Source organism: Mesoplodon bidens (genome assembly GCF_964165515.1).
Source record: "Mesoplodon bidens genome assembly, chromosome: 1".
NCBI lineage: Eukaryota > Metazoa > Chordata > Mammalia > Artiodactyla > Ziphiidae > Mesoplodon > Mesoplodon bidens.
Window position 1 is genome coordinate 78995817 of NC_138176.1, and position 25121 is coordinate 79020937.

The 25121-nt window shown below is 38.4% G+C and overlaps 1 protein-coding gene across 7 annotated transcripts in view; it reads left to right on the forward strand.

Annotated features, from left to right (window-relative positions):
• The window catches only part of ALPK1 (alpha kinase 1), a 134428-nt gene that overhangs the window by 2218 nt on the left and 107089 nt on the right, over positions 1–25121 (forward strand). For 2 of the 7 annotated variants that reach the window (XM_081244191.1, XM_081244195.1), the window contains exons 1-3: positions 9148–9312; positions 20987–21062; positions 22996–23044. The exons of 1 other annotated variant lie outside the window; for it this stretch is intronic. The gene's annotated coding sequence lies outside the window, so the exon portion shown is untranslated. Of the gene's footprint in view, positions 1–9147; positions 9313–20986; positions 21063–22995; positions 23045–25121 lie in introns of those variants that run through there. 4 more of the 7 variants (XM_081244187.1, XM_081244193.1, XM_081244190.1 and 1 more) reach the window with 2 other exon arrangements.

Below are 25121 nucleotides of genomic sequence, written 5' to 3' on the forward strand. Positions count from 1 at the left end.
GGCCAACAGGCACGTGAAAAGATGCTCAGCATCACTAATCATCAGGGAAATGCAAATCAAAACTACAATGAGATATCACCTCACATCTGTCAGGATGGCTATTATCAAAAAGACAACAAATAAATATGGGCAAGAATTTGGAGAAAAGGAAACCCTCCTGCACTGTTGGTAGGAATGTAAATTGGTGCAGCCACTATGGAAAACAGTATGGAGAGTCCACAAAAAATTAAAAATAAAACTACCATATGATTTAACAATTCCATTCTGGGGTACTGATCCAAAGGAAACGAAAACACGAATTTGAAATTGTATATGCACCCCAATGTTCACTGCAGCATTATTACAATAACCAAGATATAGAAACAACCTAAGTGTCCACCGATAGATGAATGGATAAAGAAGATATGGTAAATATATACAATGTTATATTAGCCATAAAAAGAATGAAATCTTGCCGTTTATGACAACGGCATGAATGGATTTAGAAGACATTATGCTACGTGGAATAAGTCAGACAAAGATCAATACTGTATGATTTCATTTATATGTGGAATCTAAAAAAAAAGTGAACAAACAAAACAAAACAAACATTCATAGATACAGAAACCATACTGGTAGTTGTCAGGGGGGAGGGGTATGGGAAGGTGGACAAAATAGGGAAAGGGGATAAAGATGTACAAACTTGCAGTTATAAAATAAAGAAGTCACAGAGATATAACATACAAGATAGGGAATACCATCAACAATATTGTAATAACTTTGGTGAGAAATGGTAACTGGACTTATCATGGTGATCATTTCATAAAATATAACAATATCGAATCACTATGTTGTATACCTGAAACTCATATACTAAGTCAACTGTACTTCAATTTAAAAAGATTTTAGGGCTTCCCTGGTGGCGCAGTGGTTGAGAGTCTGCCTGCCGATGCAGGGGACACGGGTTCGTGCCCCAGTCCGGGAAGATCCCACATGCCGCAAAGCGGCTGGGCCCGTGAGCCATGGCCACTGAGCCTGCGTGTCCGGAGCCTGTGCTCCACAACGGGAGAGGCCACAAGAGTGGGAGGCCCGTGTACCACAAAAAAAAATAATAATAAAATAAATAAATAAAAAGATTTTAAATCACTAACATGTAAATTAGTCAAAGTACTCTGTAATAATTGCTTTATTTTGTTACTGTTTCTGTTTGTGTAAAACCACTAGAAACATTTTTAATAGAAGAGATTATTTTACAGTTCTACTACAGATTTTACTTTTTTTTACTGTTATTCAAGATCAAAGTTTAAATAGAGTAACAATAGCATTTACAGAGAAACATGAACATCGTTCTTTGATAATGAAGATGTCTTTGCTGTTAAAGGAACACAATAGGACTTTATGGGATGAAAGCTTACTAGATATTACAGGAAGAGGTTTATAAAATATCCTCATCTCAGCCTGTGATTTCTCTGAAAGCAAGAGAATTACTAAAAGCCCGTGTGAAAATACTTCAGCCAAAGTAACATCAGTCTGAAGAAATGTAAGGATTCCAGCATGTGGTACCATCACACATGTGCTGATGAGAACATACCTACTGAAAAGCACTTTTTAGGGCCTCTTATTTGCAGATTTCCATTTTGGAAAGGAGCAAAACAATTTTTCTTTTGGTTTCGATGCGGTTGTGTCATTTTGACAAACCCATTCTTTGATTTTGAAGTTTCAAGAACTTTCTCTTGCACTCAGAACTGCTCATAAGTTTTCAACATCTTTTAAGTTACACGGAATGTGGATAGACTCCTTTCCTGTGAGTTTAATGAAGGAAGGCTTTGGATGGCTTTAAAGCTTGGTTAACTTCACTTGACACAGCCAAATGCTGTGAGTGTTGCTGGGGATATATGGAGTAAGCTAAATGCCTTCTGGAGGGTTTAAGTATTCCTAAGCTACTAATTAGAGAGATTAAAAGGAACCCTTCAGAGAAACGGTACCTCAAAAGTCAGACCAGAATTGTTTATCAAAGCAAAACAGAAGAAACACTAGGCATCTATATTGTTGATACAAAAAAAAGAGAGGGATTTACTATCTGAATTAGTGATGAATCATTTAATCTGGAAATAACATAAAATGCCTACAATCCAATAAATTTCTATCTAGCTTTGAACAATTTGAAATTTCCAAATTGTATTAATGTTAAACAATAAAGTAAAATTTTGTCTCAGCTCTCATATTCAATTGATGATGTCCCCTTCAGTAACTGTTTCCCCTTCTGTCACTACCACTCACCTCCATGATATGGATTGCAACATAATTTCTAATTCAGTTACTTCCATGTTTGGAATTACAAAAATATTTGTCCATGGAAACAATCTAAAAAACTGTTTTTAGATACTTTCACTAGCCCATAACTAAGCTGATATACCTGAAAGTCTACTATATTTCACTTAAAAATCAAAAATAGAAGAAGCTAATTTGTGGTAATACAATTGCACACTATAGAAAAAAATTAGAAAGTGTTGCTTTTTTGTGTTGCCTGGTGGCAACTGGGTTATATGATACTCGCCTTGTGCTCAGTGCACTCTAAGCACCTTGGATACAGACTCATCTAACTCTCCCCGGCCCAGCTAAGATGTTCAGATTCAGAGTGATTAAGTTCAGGAGTGCCCCATCTCAGGGCTGAAGCTCTCTGCCAACCTGTGAAAACATTCAGAATCAACTGAGATAACTCACTTAGCTCTTTTCCCATTATCCGCTAAATGGGAGACAGGAGTAGGCCCAAAGTATTGAGAATGAAGAAAAACTAGTCTAGACTTCACTTTCTCCCTATTTTGGGGTCAAGCATCTGCAGTTAAAACAACTTAGATCTATGTGGAAAGATCTGATGGATGCATCACTAAAGCAAAAAACCAAAGTGCAGAACAAAAATGCTGTATTTGTGGGGAGGAAATGTCTGTAAATGCATGAACTATCTACAAAGAGATCCAAGAAATGGAACTGTAATACCGGTTAGTCTGAGAAAAAGAATTTGGGAGAGAGAGGGCAGAATGTGGAGGTGGGAGAGATTTTTCATTGTGTACTTTTTCAAACTGTTTGGATTTTGGTCTCATTTGCAAGCAATATGGTTCCATGCACACACAAAAAAGCTTTTTTAAGAAGAACCAAATGAAAGAAGTCTCCTGAGAGAAAGGTCTCAATGCTTTGATGCTCAATATTTTTCACATGAGGAGAACTGCAATAAAATTCAGGCTCTCAAGAGAGTGAGCAGATGGTGAGGAGAAAATTGGAGCCCCCAGAGGTAGGACACCTGGAGGGTGGACGGAGAGAAGGAGTCATGCTGTCTCAGGCCATTTGTCCGGCCCCTCCTTGGGCAGTTATGGGGAAGTTGTGTGGTAGGCAGAATTCTAAGACGGCCCCGAAGATTCCCACCCCCTGGTATACACAGTTTGTAAAATGTCCTCGCCTTGAGTGTGGGCAGAATCCGTGAATATGATAGGATATCTTCCTGTGACCAGGTTTCTAATCAGTTGTCTTTGAATCCAAAGGGAGATTATCCGGTTGGGCCAGACCTAAACATGTGAATCCTTAAAAGGGCTCAGCCCTTCAGGAAGTCAGGGACACGTGCCCCTGCTGGCCTGGACGCAAACATCCATGTCAGGAACTGTCTACAGAGACCACACAGCAAGGAACTGTGGTTGACATCTAGGAGCTGAGAGTGTTCCCCAGCCAACAGCTACCAAGAAAATTGGCAACCTTGGTCCTATATATGGAATTCTGCCAACAACCTGAATGGGCTTTGAAGGAGTCCCCCCAGGCCTCACACGAGAACTGCAGTGTTCTCAGCTGTAATGTGCCCAGATTTCTGACTGACAAGACCTTGAAATAATAAATAGGTACTGGGTTTTTTTGTTTTTGTATACCAAAGGACCTTTATTACTTTTCCTCTAAATTCTTAAATACTTACAAAATGTCCATGCTCTAGTTATAATATCATTTTATAGACATTTAAAATGCATCTTCATTTATAAATATTTTACATTTAGTTCATCGAACAGATCATTTAATGTGTACTGTTTTTTTTTTTTTTTTTTTTTTTTTTTTTTTTTTTGCGGTACGCGGGCCTCTCACTGTTGTGGCCTCTCCCGTTGCGGAGCACAGGCTCCGGACGCGCAGGCTCAGCGGCCATGGCTCACGGGCCCAGCCGCTCCGCAGCATGTGGGATCTTCCCAGACCGGGGCACGAACCCGTGTCCCCTGCATCGGCAGGCAGACTCTCAACCACTGCGCCACCAGGGAAGCCCAATGTGTACTGTTTTAAGCTGCTACATTTGTGGTAATTTTTAGACAACAATAAAACACTAATAAGGTATTTTGATTAGAGGAGCCCAGTGGATTATGAGAGTCTCCAGTGGATCCTGATCCTGGAATCCCCAGTCACTTATTATGAGAGCTATGTAAGCAGGAAAAGAAGGGCCAGTTTTGGGGGGAGGGACGCATTATTTCTACCTGTCACATATCCTCCAAACCAAGTAACTTAATTTTGCCTTGTTAAATCTAAACTTTGTCATATAGTACTCCTTATTAGTGTAATTTTTAGTAAGAAAGAAAATAAAAACCCAAAACCTCCTCCTCTTTAATATTATATTTAAATATTTACATTTCATTTGTTAGTGCTTTTCCATTAATTTTTTTTTTTTTTGGTTGCACTGGGTGTTAGTTGTGGCAGGCGGGCTCCTTAGTTGCGGCCTGCAAACTCTTAGTTATGGAATGCACATGGGATCAAACCCACGCCCCCTGCATTGAGAGCACAGAGTCTTATCCACTGCGCCACCAGGGAAGTCCCAGTGCTTTTTTTTTTTTTTTTTTTTTTTTTTGCGATAGGCGGGCCTCTCACTGTTGTGGCCTCTCCCCTTGCGGAGCACAGGCTCCGGACGCGCAGGCTCAGCAGCCATGGCTCACGGGCCTAGCCGCTCTGCGGCATGTGGGATCTTCCCAGACCGGGGCACGAACCCGTGTCCCCTGCATCGGCAGGCGGACTCTCAACCACTGCGCCACCAGGGAAGCCCAGTCCCAGTGCTTTTCCATTAATTTTTAAAATCTAATGAATTACTAGCATCCTAACAAATAACAACTTTATACTACTAATGAGGGATTAGACAATATACATTATTTAACTTATAATACAATAATTTCATTTTCTCATAAAATAAAACAGAAAGTCTTTCCCCAGAAAAATGCCATACCTGGAATAAGTTCTCTTTTTATTCTCCATCTCTGGTTCTTTCTTTATGCTTATCATCATTGTGCTGACAACTAATTCTGAGAAGAAAGTTCCAGAATGACATTCTGACCATTATGCCCATAGAAATATCACTATTCCCTGCTGTTTGTGGCCTTCATGTTCATTATGTAATTAGTTATACAATAAAAGGGTTAAGTTGGTCTTGAGATCATATTGCTCCATCACTGAAGACCTTTGCAAAGAATGTAACCCCCTCCAAAAATAGGCTCCACCTGGATATTTTATTTAATGTAGGCTTAGATGGAAAGATTCTCTTTCTACTCTATATATCTTACTACGATTTTAAAAATATTTCGTCTCCTTTCTACCACTACTCCACTGAATTTGTTCTTGTTAAAACTATCCTTGACCTACTTGCCAAGCCAATGGACACTTTTCTATCCTCATCCTTCTCACTTCTCTGCATCATTTGGTACTGTTGACCACTCCCACTTTATTGAGATATGACCCAACCGCTCCCACCTACCTGGCTTTTAGGAAGGGCTGGCTTCATGGGGGTGTGACCTGAGCGGTGGCACAGGGCCCCATACTCAGGGCCTCATGCTTGGCTCTGCTGTCACCATCTTGAAATTCTTAATAATTTTTGGACAAGAGATCCCACAGATTATACAGCCAATCCTGTTTTTAGAGCATAATTTTGTTGTGCTTTCTCTGCTGTGATCTATACATTCTTTCCCCATCTCATTTGTGGCCCCTCTCTTCTGGCATGAATACTGATATTACCACACTTGCTCTTTGTGACTTTTCACATCCTCCCTTGGTAATCTCTAACTACAGTTATTGTTTTTGGACAGCCTCTAAGTCATTTACCCATACTTCTATGTTTCTCACACAGGCCTGTGAACCTATCTCTTAAATATTTCTTTCTACTTTTAAAAAAAATTTTATTTACTTTGTTTATTTTGGGCTGTGTTGGGTCTTCATTACTGTGCACGGGCTTTCTCTAGTTGTGGCGAGCAGGGGCTACTCTTCATTGCAGTGCACGGGCTTCTCATTGCGGTGGCTTCTCTTGTTGCAGAGCACAGGCTCTAGGCACGTGGGCTTCAGTAGTTGTGGCACGCAGGTTTCAGTAGTTGTGTCTTGCAGGCTCTAGAGCAGAGGCTCAGTAGTTGTGGCACACGGGCTTAGTTGCTCCGCGGCATGTGGGATCTTCCTGGACCAGGGCTCAAACCTGTGTCCCCGGTGTTGGCAGGCGGATTCTTAACCATTGCCCCACCAGGGAAGCCGGTATTTCTTTCTGCTTTTTATTTCTACTGTTATTCTTATTAATTAAGCCCAGTCATCACCAAGGTATAGACCAGTGCAGCAGTCTTCTAACTCAATTTCCTAACTCCAGTCTTGTCCTCTAATCCATCCACTACCATGATTTTCCCCTAAAATAAACCTTGTCCCATAATCCAACCTTCCTACTACAATGAGCATTCTTTCTAAAATAGTTATATGATTTACTATATTCCTTAAATTTTTCTATGATTCCCCAGTGTTTTCAAGATAAAAGTTCAAACTCCTTAGAATTAAACACAAAGCTCTCATATTATGAGCTAACTCCTATCTTTCCAGGTAATTTTTAGCCATATATCCACCAATCCATCTGTCGCTGTGATTGCATTAAGGGTATTTCTTACGTGGTCAGTCTGAATCCATGGCACCAATGTAACACTAGGCACAATATAAATGCTCTAAACATGTTATTTGAATGAATGATATCAGCTTGTTTTAGCGATTTATAGTCAGGATTAGAAAATAGTCAAACCTAGAAAATAAAAATGAATATGATGGTGCAACCAGTTTTTCAAAGTGTATCATAATGTACTTCTTTTATGAGTGTACATCTCACAATAGTTGAGGCTTGCATTATTAGTTTTCCATCTCAAAGAATTTTTATCTTTGAAATCTTTCTAAAGCTCAACATTGTGATCATAAATGAGACATTCTATCTTTGTGTTTCCATGGCTCCGGAAATTCTACCAGAAATCGCTATTGGAGACAGATTCAACTGTTGTCCAGATAGTAGGGAAGATAAATGCCTCATTGCATCCCTCAAATAAGGATGATAAAAGTATCAGCACCCTTTTCTCTCTTTCCATTCCCAAGTATCCAATGCCCTCTTTTAGGCTCTAGAATACTGAATTTCTAACATTTTTGCTCATTTACTCTCAAACAGAATTTTACAAAAACAACCCTCTCACACATTTTTAAGTTGATATCCATCTTTTATCATCACTTTAAATAGTTGCAAGGGATCTAATTCAGATGTTTAATAACTCTTTTAGATGTACCCAATGGAAATTATATATGCTAGTAATTTGCTGACCCCATCATCCATTTAAAAACACAGGTACAAGTTCTTGTACATGTACAAGTTTAACAACTGGAAAGTTTATATTATTCATCTCCTTTAACTTTTATTTCCATTCCACTTTCTCCATAGAATTTTCTCCTAATATTAGTAGTTTATATGCTTGAAAGTTATTTTAATCATATTTCTTGGGAATTCCCTGGCGGTCCAGTGGTTAGGACTCCGCACTTTCACTGCTGAGGGCCTGGATGGGGGAACTAAGATCCTGCAAGCCAAGCAGCCAAAAAAAAAAAAAAAAAAAATCATATTTCTTTACAATAAAAACGTGCATATTAAAATTAAACATTTTTAAATTTCATTTTTATTTCCTCTGACCATAGACTTTAAGTGTTAATTTTTTAAATACAGAGTTATACATTACAAGGATTATGAATTCATAATAGATTAGAAAGACAAAAATAAATGATATATTCTGGTGAATAACTATTAAACAGAATAAGATTTTATGGAAAATGCATTTCTCAGTGAGATTTATAAGGTTTTTAAAAATTAGTTCATTGGTTATTTGAACTTCTTCTAAGGTCATATATTAAGAATTATATAGTGATCTATCATAAAAAATTTTTTTAAGTTGTCTAAATACTGAGTAGTACTTAAAATACTTAGTAGCTGAATACTTAAGTAGTTTCTTTTTCTGTTTTGTTGAGAAGCAGAGTTGGAAACCATCCAGCTTGCTGAAGGATTTGTCACCCACTTATTCGTCATTCAGTTTCTGAATTTTGGGGAACTATATCAAAAGGCTTTACCAAGACTTATCAAATTACTACTAATGAAATCTCTTACTTCTTCACTGGAGAGGACACTTCTTTAATCCAGCAGGCTCAGAAAGGACTGAGGAAATTAAAATATTGTTGACATCAACAACTTTTCCAATAAAATGTTGTTAAACATTTAAAAATCTTTTCATGTACTTTTGATATTTTTTGTCAAAATTTGGAGCTGCAGATTTAGGTTGAAGGACGATATCCACTATATAACACTAGTTGACAGTCCTCACTGTTAAGCCAATCAGCCCAATGAGATTTTCTATGAGATAAATTCCAACTTCATTTTTTTTTATTTTTAAATTTTATTTAATTTATTTTTTATACAGCACGTTCTTATTAGTCATCAATTTTATACACATCAGTGTATACATGTCAATCCCAATTTCATTTTTCAATTCAAAAAAGTTGGTAATGTAGGTGTCCTTGTGACAATAAGCTCAATTCTGCACACTAATTCTAAAATAGATGGAGCGCCGAATGGTGCTGTAACGTGAATTTCTTTTGATAATAGATCAAAAACAATGTCATGTTCATTGTTTCTTACTAACAGTCTCTTTCCTCGGCTCTCAAGGGGACTGGCTCTCCATTCTGACTTAGTCCAAATAAGGAGTTTTCTTGCACTTTCTTTAGAAGAAGGAACTTTTCTGTAGTAATACAACTCCCAGAATACCTTTCACTAAAGCAATTCCTAAAGGGGCGTGTCTTATGGTGCAGAACTGCTGAAAGTCCCGGAATTGAATTACACAATCAAACTCTGAGACAATACCAGGATATGTTTTCTTTCAAATTCCTACTTCCTGAAACGGAGGCCGTTTATGAGAAACAGTATATTTCAGGGAGGTTGTTCTATAATTAACTTTTTTCAGAGTTAGATTTGCTAGTTTTATAGTGTATTTCCTCTTCTTCGAGATAAACGTGAGTATCACCCTTTTAATGACAAAAACGCAGTAGATGTGGGTATAAAAGATGACATAGTTTTTAAGGAAGTATTTTCGTAAATTGTGGATCCACCTGGTGGCATAACTTTGGAGCTCTAAGAACATTTGCACTTCTGAAAACTGCCCAGAAAGGGAGGGGGAGGGCAGAAGGACCACCTACAGCAGTAAAGTTAGGTTATTAGGAAGAGGAGAAAAGAAACCAGTTTCTTTTTTTTTTTTTTTGAATTTTTAATTTATTTTTCGATGCGTTGAGTCTTCGTTGCTGTGCGCGGGCCTTCTCTAGTTGCGGTGAGCGAGGGCTACTCTTCGTTGCGGTGCTCCGGCTTCTCATTGCAGTGGTTTCTCTTGTTGCAGCGCACAGGCTCTAGGCGCACGGGCTTAGTAGTTGTGGCACGCGGGCTCTAGAATGCAGGCTCAGTAGTTGTGGAGCACGGGTTTAATTGTCCCACGGCACGTGGGATCTTCCCGGATCAAGGCTCAAACCCGTGTCCCCTGCATTGGCAGGTGGATTCTTAATCACTATGCCACCAGGGAAGTCCCAAAAGCAGTTTCTTTTAAAGGCTTAAATAATGGGGACTTCCCTGGTGGTCCAGTGGTTAAGACTCCGGGCTTCCACTGCAGGGGCGCAGGTTCCATCCCTGGTCAGGGAACTAAGATCCCCCACACCCCGCTGGGCTGCCAAAAAAGAAAAAAAAAAAAAAGGTTTCAATAATAAAGTCCTCAAGTCATGAGACTTGCTAGAGCTGCTGCTAGTGAACATCTGGCTTTATTTATCACTGAATTATGATGTTTGATTACAGGAATTGGGATTACTTATTTGAAAAATTAACCTTGGGACGTTTGCCTGGAGTACATAGGTAGTGATAACAGAAACTGTCACTTTTATCATGGCCTCCACTTTTATCATGGCCTCAATAGTTTTGCCAGGAAACAGATAAGGCTGAAAAATTGCTCTTCTCATTTGGGATGAACCCCGAGGGGAATTCAGGATGTGGAGAAGCATTATGTAGAGAGAAAGTATGAAAAATTAAAATCCTTCGTATTTCTTTTCAAAAGAGTCTTTTCATTAACCAATTTTAGCATTTAAAATTAGGGGTCCAGATGACTTTTTAAAGCCACAGATTAAAACCTTTAGAATTGTTTGGAATTTGCAGGTGGGTGAGGGTGCAAAGAGAGAGGCAGGATCAGAAGGGAGGGGACTTTATGTCACAACATAATGGCATCTGTTTGCTTCTATCTCCCTCTGCCTTTTCTTTTTACCTAGTGCAGCTAGTACTCTTATGAGAAACAATATTCGGTTTTGGTTGGCTGATACCTCATTGTTAAGAACATTTTTAATTCTTCACATGTAATCACTGTTGCTGTACAAGTCTATACATGATGCTTCATCATAGTCTCAAGATTCTGTTCTTTCTCCTCTTTCCTCCTTGACCTTGAATTCAAGTGAACCAAAAAGAGTATTAGTAATTGTATCACAGAAGCTGTGCACCCCTAAGTCTGAGTGGTGTGTCAGCAGATTACATGACTGTACGGTGTGCATTATTTTGGGTAAGGGTGGGTGTAGGTTAATTTACCACTTGGATAACACAACAGTTGTAAACAAAAGCCAAGTCAAGTCTTTATATTCCACTGACCAAAATAATTTACTTCTGTCTTCCCACCTCCTTTGTCCAAATCCTGTCAACCTGCAGCCTCAAAAGAAACAAAACACTTTAAATTATTCTAGCAATAATTTACTCTCCACTTCAAATGTCTTTTTGAGTCTGAGATGAATTCTTCAAGTTCTTTCCCCAACAAGACTCCATAATTTTATAGCATCCACTTGCATGAGTAGGGAGACAATAACTACTTTAAACTCTAAAAAAATTATTTTTTGAAGTTATAAAAAGCTATATGTAAATTATGATGGATATTATAAAATCTCACATAAAATAATACTGTGTAATGAGCACTCCTGATTTGTTAAGCTGTAACAATCCCCCCTTAAGTGCTATGTGATCTAAGTTTGGGTTTAGAACCTGGAATTTTCCTTAAGAATAAGTGTGTGCATTTCAAAATATTTCTGAAATTCCATGGCTTCTCCCATTCCAAAATTTCACTGACCGCTTTCCCAGAACACAGCACATGTACTATTTTCTTGTCCCTTAATCTTTTGCAGAGAATGACAGCTTTTCAAAATAAAGTGTTCATTGTAAATGCTTTTATTTCCTAATATTTTAAGTTCTATGGGTTGAAGAATTTTAACAGGAATGGACATTCAAACTTTTGTTGTAAACTCATTCCATATTTATGTGTATTGTATTTGTTGCCTCTCTATATGGGGGACTCTGTTTCTTGTTATTGACAGTGACATCTATTTTTTCAGGATGTTGTGATTTGCTCTGTTTATAGAGTTCAGTGGAGTAGACGAATTTAAAAGTAAGAATATTATCTGATGCTATCATTCTTCTATGTCTGAAGAACAGAAAGAGATGATCATAGCTTAAATATCAGTTACATACTAATATCATTTGCCCAAAGTATGGTATACAAACTACTGATTTTAGGTGTCACATATCCAAACTGAAAATTTGAGTTGTGCTTAGTTTAATGTGCATTAAAAATATAATTAGCTTTTAAAATGTATGATTTCATGGATATTATTGCCCAGAAAGATGTTAAGTAAAAAGAAAGTGAGCCACTTTACCATTGATTTTAAGGAAATGATTAAATCACTACTATTACAGATAATATGCAGATATGGTCAAGACTGTGAAGGTGGCATGTAAATGGCTAAAATTTTGGAAATACTGCTGTAATGTGTTTGAGAAGTGGATATTTTCCGAAACAATGCAATAGCTTTGAACTTCACTTGTCCTTGGTGACAGAGCTCAACTGATAATACAATCTGTTGAAATTCCTAATTATAGATGTACAAAATATAGATAGATAAAGAAATGCTTTATCAAACTTTTATCAGACCTGTGGTCCTCATGAATTGTCATAAAATTGAAGAGATGCAGCATGTAGCTAATATTTTTTGAAATAAGAATCATAGAGAGGGTGAATTATCCCAGAGTAAGCATTATAGCTCCATTTTGCTGGTTTCATTGAGACACCATTATCTCTGAAGTGGGGTTCAGGTTGGGGCTGGAGGGTGGGAGTTGGGGAGAGCATCATCTAGGTCCAGGGCCATTAACATAACATGGTATGTGCCAGTGACCATTAAAATGGTCATATTGGCAGTTTCTTTTTGGGAATTCATTCTAGGGAGAAACTAATTCTAAATTAAATCCCGTGGAGACCATGTAGCTCCTATGCTAGCAGACCAGGCGGACACTGATCTTCAGTTACTTGCTGCTGAATTTTGAGAGGTGGAAATAGCATTACAGAATCGTAGAGTTGGAAAGGACTTTAGAGACCTTAGCAACCCCCCCTAATTTTATTAAATTTTTTTTTCTTTTCTTAGCATTAAAAAAAATTTATTTTGTATTGGAGTATAGTTGATTTACAATATTTTGTTAGTTTCAGGTGTACAGCAAAGTGATTTAGTTATACATATACTTATATCTATTCTTTTTCAGATTCTTTTCCCATGTAGGATATTACAGAGTATTGAGTAGAGTTCCCTGTGCTATATAGTAGGTCCCTGTTGATTATCTATTTTATATATAGTAGTATATATATGTTAATCCCAAACTCCTCATTTATCCCTCCCCCCACCTTTCCCCTTTGGTAATCATAAGTTTGTTTTCTAAGTCTGTGAGTCTGTTTCTGTTTTATAAAAAGTTCATTTGTATAATTTTTTAGATTCCACATATAAGTGATATCATATGATATTTATCTTTCTCTGTCTGACTTACTTCACTTAGTATGATAATCTCTAAAACCCCCCTAATTTTAGAGGTGAGTAAATTGAGGTCTAGCAGGGAAAGGTGACTTGCCTAAATTCATACAACTGGTTTGTGACAGAGCCAGAATTAGAACCCAGGTATCCTAATGTGTGATGAATAGAAAGAGCCTGGGAACAAGAGACTTACTGTGTGGTTGGGATCCAACATGAAGTGAACGGATCACAGAGTTCAGGGAATTCATGAACAGGCAGTATCTAAAAGTCTAAGAAGCCATGGAAGCAGGTCTCTCTCCTACTCACCATAAATGACAATCTGTTCACCAATGCTAAATAAAGATAGTTAATAATAAGTATCCATTATTCGTTAATGCATATTTATTGAGCATATTATGTACAGTAGTCCCCCTTTATCTATGATTTTGCTTTCCATGGTTTTAGTTACTCTCCATCCGTAAATATTAAATGAAAAATTTCAGAGGTAAACAATTCCTAAATTTTAAATTGCCCACCCTTCTGAGTAGCGTGATGAAATCTCGCGCTGTCTGGCTGGGGCGTGAATAGCGTGGATCGTCTGTTTGTGGAGTGTAGCCGCCCATTAGTCACCTAGCGGCCATCTTGGTTATCAGACGGACGGTGGCGATATATGATAGGCAGGCGCTGCCTTCAAGTCACCATGATTTTACTGAACAGTGGCCCTAAAGAGCCAGAGTAGTGATACTGGCAATTCGGATATGCCAAAGAGAAGCTGTAAAGTGCTTCCTCTAAGTGAAAAGGTGAAAGTTCTCGACTTAGTAAGGAAAGGAAAAAAAATCGTACGCTGAATTTGCTAAGATCTACGGTAAGGACGAATCTTCTGTTCGTGAAATTGTAAAGAAAGAAAATGACATTTGTGCTAGTTTTGCTGTCACACCTCAAACTGCAACAATTTTGGCCCTAGTGCATGATTAGTGCGTAGTTAAAAGAGAAAGTCATTAAATTTGTACAGTAAGATATTTTGAGAAAGAGACAGGGAGACCACATTCACATAACTTCTTTTACAGTATATTATTACAGTTCTATTTTATTATTAGTTATTGTTAATCTTTAACTGTGCCTAATTTATAAGTTAAACTTTGTCATAGATAATGTATGTAGGGTATATATAAGGTTTGGTACTGTCAACGAAAATTCACTTACCAAGTTAAGAAGAAAACGTTAGTGTCGAAGAAAGGGGAAAAAAAATGGACGTTTGCGGTTGAGCAGGCATTCCCACCTTTGAGGAGGTCTGGTTAATGTATAATGCAGATGAACACGGCACACTAAAGGGGGAGGGAGGAGGCCCAAACGGACAGAGAGAGAGAGAATTTTATGCTTAAATTTTCTTGTCCTGCTTTAAAATAAAAATTTTAGGGGCTTCCCTGGTGGCACAGTGGTTGAGAGTCCGCCTGCTGATGCAGGGGACACGGGTTCGTGCCCCGGTCCGGGAAGATCCCACATGCCGCAGAGCGGCTGAGCCCGTGAGCCATGGCCACTGAGCCTGCACGTCCGGAGCCTGTGCTCCGCAACGGGAGAGGCCACAGCAGTGAGAGGCCCACATATCACAAAAAAAAAAAAATTTTATTTCATCAGTACTATTCATGGTTTCAGGCATCCACTGGGGTGTCTTAGAACCGATCCCCTGTGGATAAGGGGGGACTACTGTATGTCAGTCTTATTGCTACAAGGCTTATATACATTATCTTACTTAATATGCACTACAGTTTTGAGTCAGGTACTATTATTTGTCGTATTTGTTTAATAAATGGTAATAATTATTTTTTTATTTTTATTTTTTTTACATCTTTATTGGACTATAATTGCTTTACAATGGTGTGTTAGTTTCTGCTTTATAACAAAGTGAATCAGTTATACATATACATGTGTTCCCATATCTCTTCCCTCTTGCGTCTCCCTCCCTCCCACCCTCCCTATCCCACCCCTCTAGGTGGTCACAAAGCACCGAACTGATCTCCCTGTGCTATGTGGCTGCTTCCCACTAGCTATCTATTTTACGTTTGGTAGTGTATATATGTCCATGCCACTCTCTCACTTTGTCACAGCTTACCCTTCCCCCTCCCCGTGTCCTCAAGTCCATTCTCTAGTATGTCTGTGTCTTTATTCCTGCCTTACTCCTAGGTTCTTCATGACATTTTTTTTTCTTAAATTCCATATATATGTGTTAGCATACGGTATTTGTCTTTCTCTTTCTGACTTACTTCACTCTGTATGACAGACTCTGGGTCCATCCACCTCATTACAAATAGCTCAATTTTGTTTCTTTTTATGGCTGAGTAATATTCCATTGTATATATGTGCCACATCTTCTTTATCCATTCATCTGTCAATGGACACTTAGGTTGTTTCCATTTCCGGGCTATTGTAAATAGGGCTGCAGTGAACATTTTGGTACATGACTCTTTTTGAATTATGGTTTTCTCAGGGTATATGCCCAGTAGTGGGATTGCTGGGTCATATGGTAGTTCTATTTGTAGTTTTTTAAAGAACCTCCATACTCTTCTCCATAGTGGCTGTACCAATTCACATTCCCACCAGCAGTGCAAGAGTGTTCCCTTTTCTCCATACCCTCTCCAGCATTTATTGTTTCTAGATTTTTTGATGATGGCCATTCTGACTGGTGTGAGATGATATCTCATTGTAGTTTTGATTTGCATTTCTCTAATGATTAATGATGTTGAGCATTCTTTCATGTGTTTGTTGACAGTCTGTATATCTTCTTTGGAGAAATGTCTATTTAGGTCTTCTGCCCATTTTTGGATTGGGTTGTTTGTTTTTTTGTTATTGAGCTGCATGAGCTGCTTGTAAATTTTGGAGATTAATCCTTTGTCAGTTGCTTCATGTGCAAATATTTTCTCCCATTCTGAGGGTTGTCTTTTGGTCTTGTTTATGGTTTCCTTTGCTGTGCAAAAGCTTTGAAGTTTCATTAGGTCCCATTTGTTTATTTTTGTTTTTATTTCCACCTCTCTAGGAGGTGGGGCAAAAAGGATCTTGCTGTGATTGATGTTATAGAGTGTTCTGCCTATGTTTTCCTCTAAGAGTTTGATAGTTTCTGGCCTTACATTTAGGTCTTTAATCCATTTTGAGCTTATTTTTGTGTATGGTGTTAGGGAGTGATCTAATCTCATACTTTTACATATACCTGTCCAGTTTTCCCAGCACCACTTATTTAAATGGTAACAATTATTATTTCCACCTCTTTGCTGTGCTGTTAGCGTGACTCCATTACTCTACCTCATGCAATACACTTCCTCCACCTCTAATTGCAACCGTTTGCTTTGCTAGAACTCTGCCAGTGTCTCTTCACATGGCTTGCAAGTGAGATGACATACCTGCCAGACCAGACTTTCCCCAGTACCTGCAGCTGTGTTTGTCCTTCAGGTGCCTTCCTGACTTGAACAGATAACTCCAAAGGAGGTTCTGGCCTTACTCCAGGCGCCTGCATCCTGCTATTAAGGGCACTATGCCTGCCCTATACACGATAGGAGAGATCTTTTCTTAGGAAAACTTTGATAAAGGTTAACACTCACTGATGAGGATTGGGATTAGTCATCTGTGATAGGTGGGATGTAGGGGACAGGCAGAGTGGTAAGGATGTCTAGTTGCAAAGTAAGGCTGAAAGAAAAACAGAAGATAACACATGCAGTAACCATCCCTAAGTTAACCATAGGACATAGTAAAAGGAAGTGCCACCAAAATATGTACAGTGTCACCATGTTTTGTTAAATCACTTCTGAATATATGTAGGCAACGTAATTGAGAGGGAAAAATCAGACTGCCTAATTATAGTCAAAGAATACTCAAATTTTGAAAACTTACACTTTTTAAAACTTCATTATAAGTATTATAACCATGCACAGAAACAATGATATCAAAATATTTATAGCGCTTATTTATTAGTGAGACCATAGGTAATTCTTATTTTCATTTTTACCATATTTTTTTCTCCAGATTTTCTACAATAACACTTTTTGCTCTCATAATAATAAACTGTTTCAAAAATCTAAATTCTTAAATAATATATCAGAGATTACTGTGGCACAACCTTCAAGACTTTTATAATTTAAATACTTCTTGATCAAGGCTACTGGGAAGCATCCAGTAGGCTGGTAATACCTCTCACCTGCAAGCTAGTAGCCACTGTGTGTGAAAAAGGAAGTCAGAGTGGAAGAAGAGAAAAGCATTACTTACTATGCAACAGATTTCAGAAGTTCCACAGCATCTCAACACCGTAATTCCCCCAAGTCACAGTTGTCAGAGGAGAAGCTTTTTAGATTGAAAGCTGCACACATACAAAGTGAAAGGCTGAGTGAACATGAGGGAACCAAGGAGTTCCCCTGGCCAAATTTTTCCGAAAATATGTATCCCTTCCAGTCACCCCATCTGCTCCCACTCAGCGTCTTCTGAATGCACAGCTCTTCTAAGAGCTGATCTTTCATTTCACTCTCCTGGAAGGGTGTAGGCATTAGCTGAGGCAGATCAGGAGTTCAATGTGGACATCTTGAAAGTGTGATGCTTATTGGATATCCAAGTGCACATATCAAATAAACAGTTGAAAATATGTTTCTGAAAAGTTCAAGAGAGAAGTTTGAACTGGAGATAGAAATCAGATGACTGTCAACCAATACGTGGTATTTAAAACCATGAACTGAATGAAATCACCAAGGAGTGGATTTAGATTGAGAAAGGAGGAGGGCCACAGACTGAGCCTTTGCACATTCCAATATGATGGGGTCTAGGAGAGGAGAGGGAACCAACTGAAGAGTCTGAGGAGTGATCAGTGAGGTAGGAAAACCAAGAGAGTGTGGTATCCCGGAGGGCAGTAGAGGAGGAAGGGACTGTGTCACATGCTGTTGGTAGGTCAACTAAGATGAGGAGTGAGAACTGACCATTGGATTTAGGTATGTGGAGTTTATCAGTGACTTTGACCAGGGCAGCTTCAGTGGAGTGATGGAACAATAGTCTGATTGGAGCACATTTAAAAGAGAATGGGAAAAGACAGGTTGAAAGCTCAAGTAGGAACAATTCTTTCAAGGAATTTTTGCTGCAAAGAGCAATAGTTACTGATGAAAGTGAAGTCAGGAGACTTTTCTCCTAAGGTGAAAGAAATAATGGCTTGTTTGTAAATTGATAAGAATGAGCCAGTGGAGAGCAAAAACTTGGTGATGTAAGAGGCAGAGAAAGGAGAGGGAAAACGTGCATCAATGTGCTTGAGTAGAGAGAGGGATAGAATTATTGTGTGAATGGAATGATTGGTTTCAGATAAGAGAATGGATTATGGTTTTCTCTGGGTACATGCCCAGTAGTGGGATTGCTGGGTCGTATGGTAGTTCTATTTTTAGTTTTTTAAGGAACCTCCATACTGTTCTCCATAGTGGCTGTATCAATTTACATTCCCACCAACAGTGCAAGAGGGTTCCCTTTTCTCCACACCCTCTCCAGCATTTGTTGTTTGTAGATTTTCTGATGATGCCCATTCTAACTGGTGTGAGGTGATACCTCATTGTAGTTTTGATTTGCATTTCTCTAATAATTAGTGATGTTGAGCAGCTTTTCATGTGCCTCTTGGCCATCTGTATGTCTTCTTTGGAAAGACATCTATTGAGGTGTTCTGCCCATTTTTGGATTGGGTTGTTTGTTTTTTTAATATTGAGCTGCCTGAGCTGTTTATATATTTTGGAGATTAATCCTTTGTCCGTTGATTCATTTGCAAATATTTTCTCCCATTCTGAGGGTTGTCTTTTCATCTTGTTTATGGTTTCCTTTGCTGTGCAAAAGCTTTTAAGTTTCATTAGGTCCCATTTGTTTGGTTTTTTAATTATTATTTCCATTACTCTAGGAGGTGGGTCAAAAAAGATCTTGCTCTGATTTATGTCAGAGTGTTCTTCCTATGTTTTCCTCTAAGAGTTTTATAGTGTCCAGTCTTACATTTAGGTCTTTAATTAATTTTGAGTTTATTTTTGTGTATGATGTTAGGGAGTTTTCTAATTTCATTCTTTTATATGTAGCTGTCTGCTTTTCCCAGCACCACTTATTGAAGAGACTGTCTTTTCTCCACTATATATCCTTGCCTCCTTTGTCATAGATTAGTTGACCATAGATGTGTGGCTTTATCTCTGGGCTTTCTATCCTGTTCCATTGATCTATATTTCTCTTTTTGTGCCAGTACCATATTGTCTTGATTACTGTAGCTTTGTAGTCTGAAGTCAGGGAGTCTGATTCCTTCAGCTCCCTCAAGATTGCTTTGGCTATTCGGGGTCTTTTGTATCTCCATACAGATTTTAAGATTTTTTTGTTCTAGTTCTGTAAAAAATGCCATTGGTAATTTGATAGGGATTGCATTGAATCTGTAGATGGCTTTGGGTAGTATAGTCAATTTCACAATATTGATTCTTCCCCAATGTTCACTGCAGCACTATTTACAATAGCCAGGTCATGGAAGCAACCTAAATGCCCATCGACAGGTAAATGGATAAGGAAGATGTGGTACATATATACAATGGAATATTACTCAGCCATAAAAAGGAATGAAATTGGGTCATCTGTAGAGACGTGGATGGACCTAGAGACTGTCATATAGAGTGAAGTAAGTCAGAAAGAGAAAAACAAGTATCGTATATTAATGCATATATGTGGAATCTAGAAAAATGGTACAGATGAACCAGTTTGCAAGGCAGAAATAGAGACACAGATGTAGAGAACAAGCATATGGACACCAAGGGGGGAAAGTGGCTGCAGGGGTGGTGGTGGGATGAACTGGGATATATGAACTGACATATATATCACTAATATATATAAAATAGATAACTAATAAGAACTTGCTGTATAAAAAATAAATAAAATAAAGTTTAAAAAATAAAATAAAACAGATAACCAACAATGACCTACTGTTAAAAAAAATTAATTAAAAAGAGTTGTTACAATGTACACTCTCACAAAGCAGTATAGGCAAGTGATTTTAGCCCTGTTTCATCCAGTGTGCTTTGTAATTTTGCAATTATCTGTTTTTATTAGTTTCACGTTTCTCAGATTTATCTACCTCCATGTGAATCAGATGGTCCAAACATGTTAGTGAGACCAACACTATCCATTTAATTGCTTCAGGAGGTAAGAGTTTTTTAATCACTAGTTAAGTAAACAAATCAAAGGGAATGTCCTACTGATAGTAAATCAAGACCATCATTTCCGTACACAAAAGACAGCATATTAAAGTTAATATTTTTACTGACATAAACAATTCCGTGATTTTTATCTCAAGCATTTAAAAATCTATTTTGTACTTTATGACATCTCAATAAACATTTGTTGATTTTCTTTTAAACACACACACAAAGAAAAAAAAAGAGAATGGGTGATTCATCTCTGACAGCAGATGGGAAGGCAGGGTGTGGGGTGCAGCTGCTGTTAGATTGGTAGAGGGGGGTGGGAGACTGTGGAAATCCTCTTCTGATTGCTGAGAATGAGGGTAGAGGAGGGAGAGAAAGTGTGAAATAGGCAACTAAGAGATTGGAAGGTGAATGGACCCAAGAAGTGCAGTGTGATTGCAACATGAGTTGCTGAAGTTCTGTTTTGCTGAAAGCCTGCTTTCGGTTTTAAGGTTCCTTGGATTCACTGGCAAAATAACCACTTGTTTCACATAAATAGCTTTAATCAATTCTTTAATGAAAGGTGATTCAACTCAATTTCAATATACAATCATTAGAAGGAAAGAAACAAGAATATTAGGGAAATGTAACAGGGTATACATCACCGAATTGGGCTGACACCTACTTCCATATCCAAATAGCAGCTGCGAAGTCTCAAGTGACAGCAATCTGGATCCCCAATTGGGAAAGGTCCCGGGCCATGCATCCACCCTACAGGTGAGACTTCAGATTGGAGTTCTGGGGGCTTCCACTTATAATTCCAGGCCGCAAATTGATATCATCAGTTTGCGTGCAAAAATGCAGCTCTGGATTCACTTTTTAAAATGCTGTTGATTTCACCATGTGAGTCACAGGATTTTCCAGACCCTGGGGGACTGGCCAGGTCCCCAGGGCTCAAGAAATTCCAAGACCCCCTCCCTTTCTTATGATAAGCACCACTTGACTTGCTAGCAGCAGTTGTTAGGTGTGCAAGCAAGGGCAGCGCAGTCCAGGCAGGGTCACAGGTCTGGCAGAGGCCTGCTTCTGCCTCTGAAGCCTGAATAAGACTACTTCATTAGTTTTCCCAACAGGTTCAGAGTCAGAAATTTAAAGTGAGAACAGGTGGCACAGTTATTTTTTTTCCATCATTGCTCAGCTGTGTAAAAGTTGGATTTAACTAAAGTTGTGATTTTGACATGCAAATGTTAAAAACAAGGGAGTCAAAGGTGTATGTGGATGGTGATTATCATGATTGACCATGGAAATTAAGCTGGTTAAAAAGAAGAGACAGGACCTCAAAGGGGGTGAGGGTCCATGGAAAGGTGATAGGATCAGTGGGTTAGAAGTCCCAGTGGAATGTTAGGATTGTTGGACTTGGGAGTCTCAAAAGGGACAAGATGTGTGGTAGTGGACAGAGAGTGGAATACTCTCTGAAGGTATGGAAGAATAAATTTGGTCATAACAAAGTGTAGGCTGTATGACCTTGGGAACGAATACCTAAAGTTGGGTTAAGGACAAGATCTTTGAAGAAACGATTTCAAGGAACTGAGAACCCCTCATCACTATATAGTTGAATTCTCCAAGAGTAGGGGTGGTTTGGAGAGAATAGTAATGATCCAGGAATTAAATGCCCTGGGAGTTGGCAGTTGACAGCAACAATGAGGGGCAGTGGGTGATGACATGAAATTCAAAGCTGTGGGAAGGAGGGCTGCGCAGCTTAAACAAGGAAGGAAAAAGCAAGGTCCAAAGTGGCAATAAAGCACAGGAGGCTGCTTATCCAGAACTGGTGGTTCTGGGGCGCTAGGTACCTAAGCTGCCCCTTGAGAGATTTTTCAAGGTGACTGAAAAATGTAAAGCGTTATGAAATGTAATGTATTGCCTTTCCCCCCGCCCCCCGCCGCTCTGCTCAGCAGGCATGTGGGATCTTAGCTCCCCAACCAGGGATCTAACCCTTGCCCCCTTCAGTGGAAGTGCAGAGTCTTAACCACTAGACCACCAGGGAAGTCCTGTGTTGCCATTGTTAACATATGAAAAAGTAGTGATTATTATTGCAAACCCTTTTAGCAAAATTTTTGTATAAATAACCAGGGGAATTCCCTCTCTCTGGCAAGCCCCAAAAGTAATAAATAGATTTTTTTTTTAAGTCAGTGAATGAAAGTTAAGAACTTCAGGAGACAGGATATCCAGTAGGGTTTTTTCTGCAAAGGCTCTCTATTTCCTGCATAACAAAATTATCAGATAGTACCACCCCTGACAGTTTAGACCTGCAATAGTGAGGTTTCTCTCCTTTATGGTTGAACTGCTTCAAAAGTCTAAGGAGAGATTTGAAACCTCCTCCTCTATTTAAGGGGATGGGGTAAGGGGGAGACCAAAAGAGATTTGTACCCTGTCAAGCACTCTGGACAGGATCTGGTCTTCCTTGATGTGATATTCCTCCTCCTTGTGTATCTAAAGTGAGGAACAGCGATGACCAGCTGTAACTTCTCCACTCTCGCTGGGGACACAGGAACATGAGTTTCCTTTGTTATCTTACCCAGATGTTTCAGACAGCAAGCATGCAACAATGCCTATGACATAATGCAGGAAATAAAGAGTAGAGATTATTTCCTACTGTGTTTACACTTTTATTATAAGAGAGGCCTCTGAGTTTAACTTTTTTTTTCTTAACTAGGAAGTTCTAAATCAGAAGTGGATTGAAATCTAATAAACACAGATTTTGGGTAAGTTTTCATGTGAAACTTTTGAATTAAATTCTTTTTTCCTAATGATATAGCTCTATGTAGTCATAGAAAATACGAAAAGAAGAGGAAAATAATCAAAAAATATTACTTAGAGGCAAAGACTCAATATTCTGGTGTATTTCCTTCTGATTATTTTAAAATTATTTTCTTAAATTGTGGTAAAATGCACATAAAGTTTAATTTTGTAACTATTTTTACGTGTACACATTTAGTGGTATTAACTTACATTCACGTTGTTGCGCTACCATCACTCCCATCCATCCACAGAATTATTTGCATCTTGCAAAGCTGAAACGCTGTACCATTAAACAAACACTTTTCATTCTCCCCTCTACCCGCCCCTGGCAACCGCCATTCTACTCTCTGTCTCTGAATTTGACAACTCTAGCGACCTCATGTGAGTAGAATCATGCAATATTTGTCCTTTTGTGACTTGCTTATTTCACTTAGTACAATGTCCTCAAAGTTCATCCATGTTTAAGCAGTTGTCAGAATTTCCCTTTTAAGGCTGAATAACATTCCATTGTACGTATATACCACATTCTGCTTATCCATTTATCTGTTAATGGACACGTAGGTTGCTTCCATCTTTTTTTGGCTATTGTGAATAGTGCTGTTATGAATATGCTGTACAGATACCTCTTCAAGCCCCTGCTTTCAATTATTTTGAGTATGTACTCGGAAGTGGAATTGCTGGATCATATGATTATTCTATTTTTAATTTTTTTTTTTTTTTCGGTACGCGGGCCTCTCACTGCTGTGGCCTCTCCCGTTGCGGAGCACAGGCTCTGGATGCGCAGGCTCAGCGGCCATGGCTCACGGGCCCAGCCGCTCCATGGCATGTGGGATCTTCCCGGACCGGGGCACGAACCCGTGGCCCCTGCATCGGCAGGCGGACTCTCAACCACTGCGCCACCAGGGAAGCCCTCTATTTTTAATTTTTTGAGGAACCACCATACTGTTTTCCATAGCAGCTACACCATTTTATATTCCCACCAACAGTGTGCTGGGGTTCCAACTTCTCCACATCATGGCCAAAACTTTTCCTGTTCCTATTTTTTTTTGCATAGTAGCCATCCTAGTGGGTGTAAGGTGGTATCTCACTGTGATTTTGTCATTTCCTTAATGGTTAGTAATGTTGAGCTTCTTTTCATATGCTTATTGGCCATTTGTATATCTTCTTTGGAGAAACGTTCAAGTCCTTTGACTGCTTTTTAGTTGGGTTTTTTGTGTTTTTGTTGTTTGGTGGTAGGAATTCTTTATATATTCTGGATATTAACTCCTTATCAGCTATATGATTTGCAAATATTTTCCCCATTCCATGGGTTTCCTTTTTACTTTCTTCATTATGTCCTTTGATGCACAGAAGTTTTTTAAATTTTGATGTAGTCCAATTTATCTAAAAGTGGGATACCTCCAACTTTATTCTTCTTTTTAAAGATTGTTTTGGTTATTTAGGGTCCCTTGAGATTTTATATGAATTTTAGGGTGGATTTTTGTTGTTTCTGGAAAAAACATCATTGGTCCTCAGTGACTTTTTAAAATATAATTGCTATCATACTGCATGAACTATTTTATATTCTGCTTTTTCTTAACATTATAATATAGTTATCCCATTAAAAAATAAACATTAGTTCTTTTTATTGAAACACTTCATGAACATACTGTACAGTGACTACATAAAGGAGAATATAAAATGGAAGTATAACTGAAAGATTAGAAAACATTTATACCTCAAATTATGTGACATCTGTATACTTTTCAATACTGTAATCATAAAAGTGAGAAAAAATTTGATTTGAGACATGTTCAGAGTATTAGGATGCAATATTTATACTGTGAGTAGGAAGGAATGACAACCAATTGTATTAGTTTAAAAGACTGTTAAAATAGATACTTATATTACTTTTGACCAAATACAACTCTGGAATTCATTTATTTACTCAGCAAACATTACTGAATCTCTGTAGTTTTTGAAGCCCTGGAAACCTAGATATGCATTAGATATGGTCTTCACCCTCAGGGAAAGGCAATAAATACTAAAATTTCCTGAAAG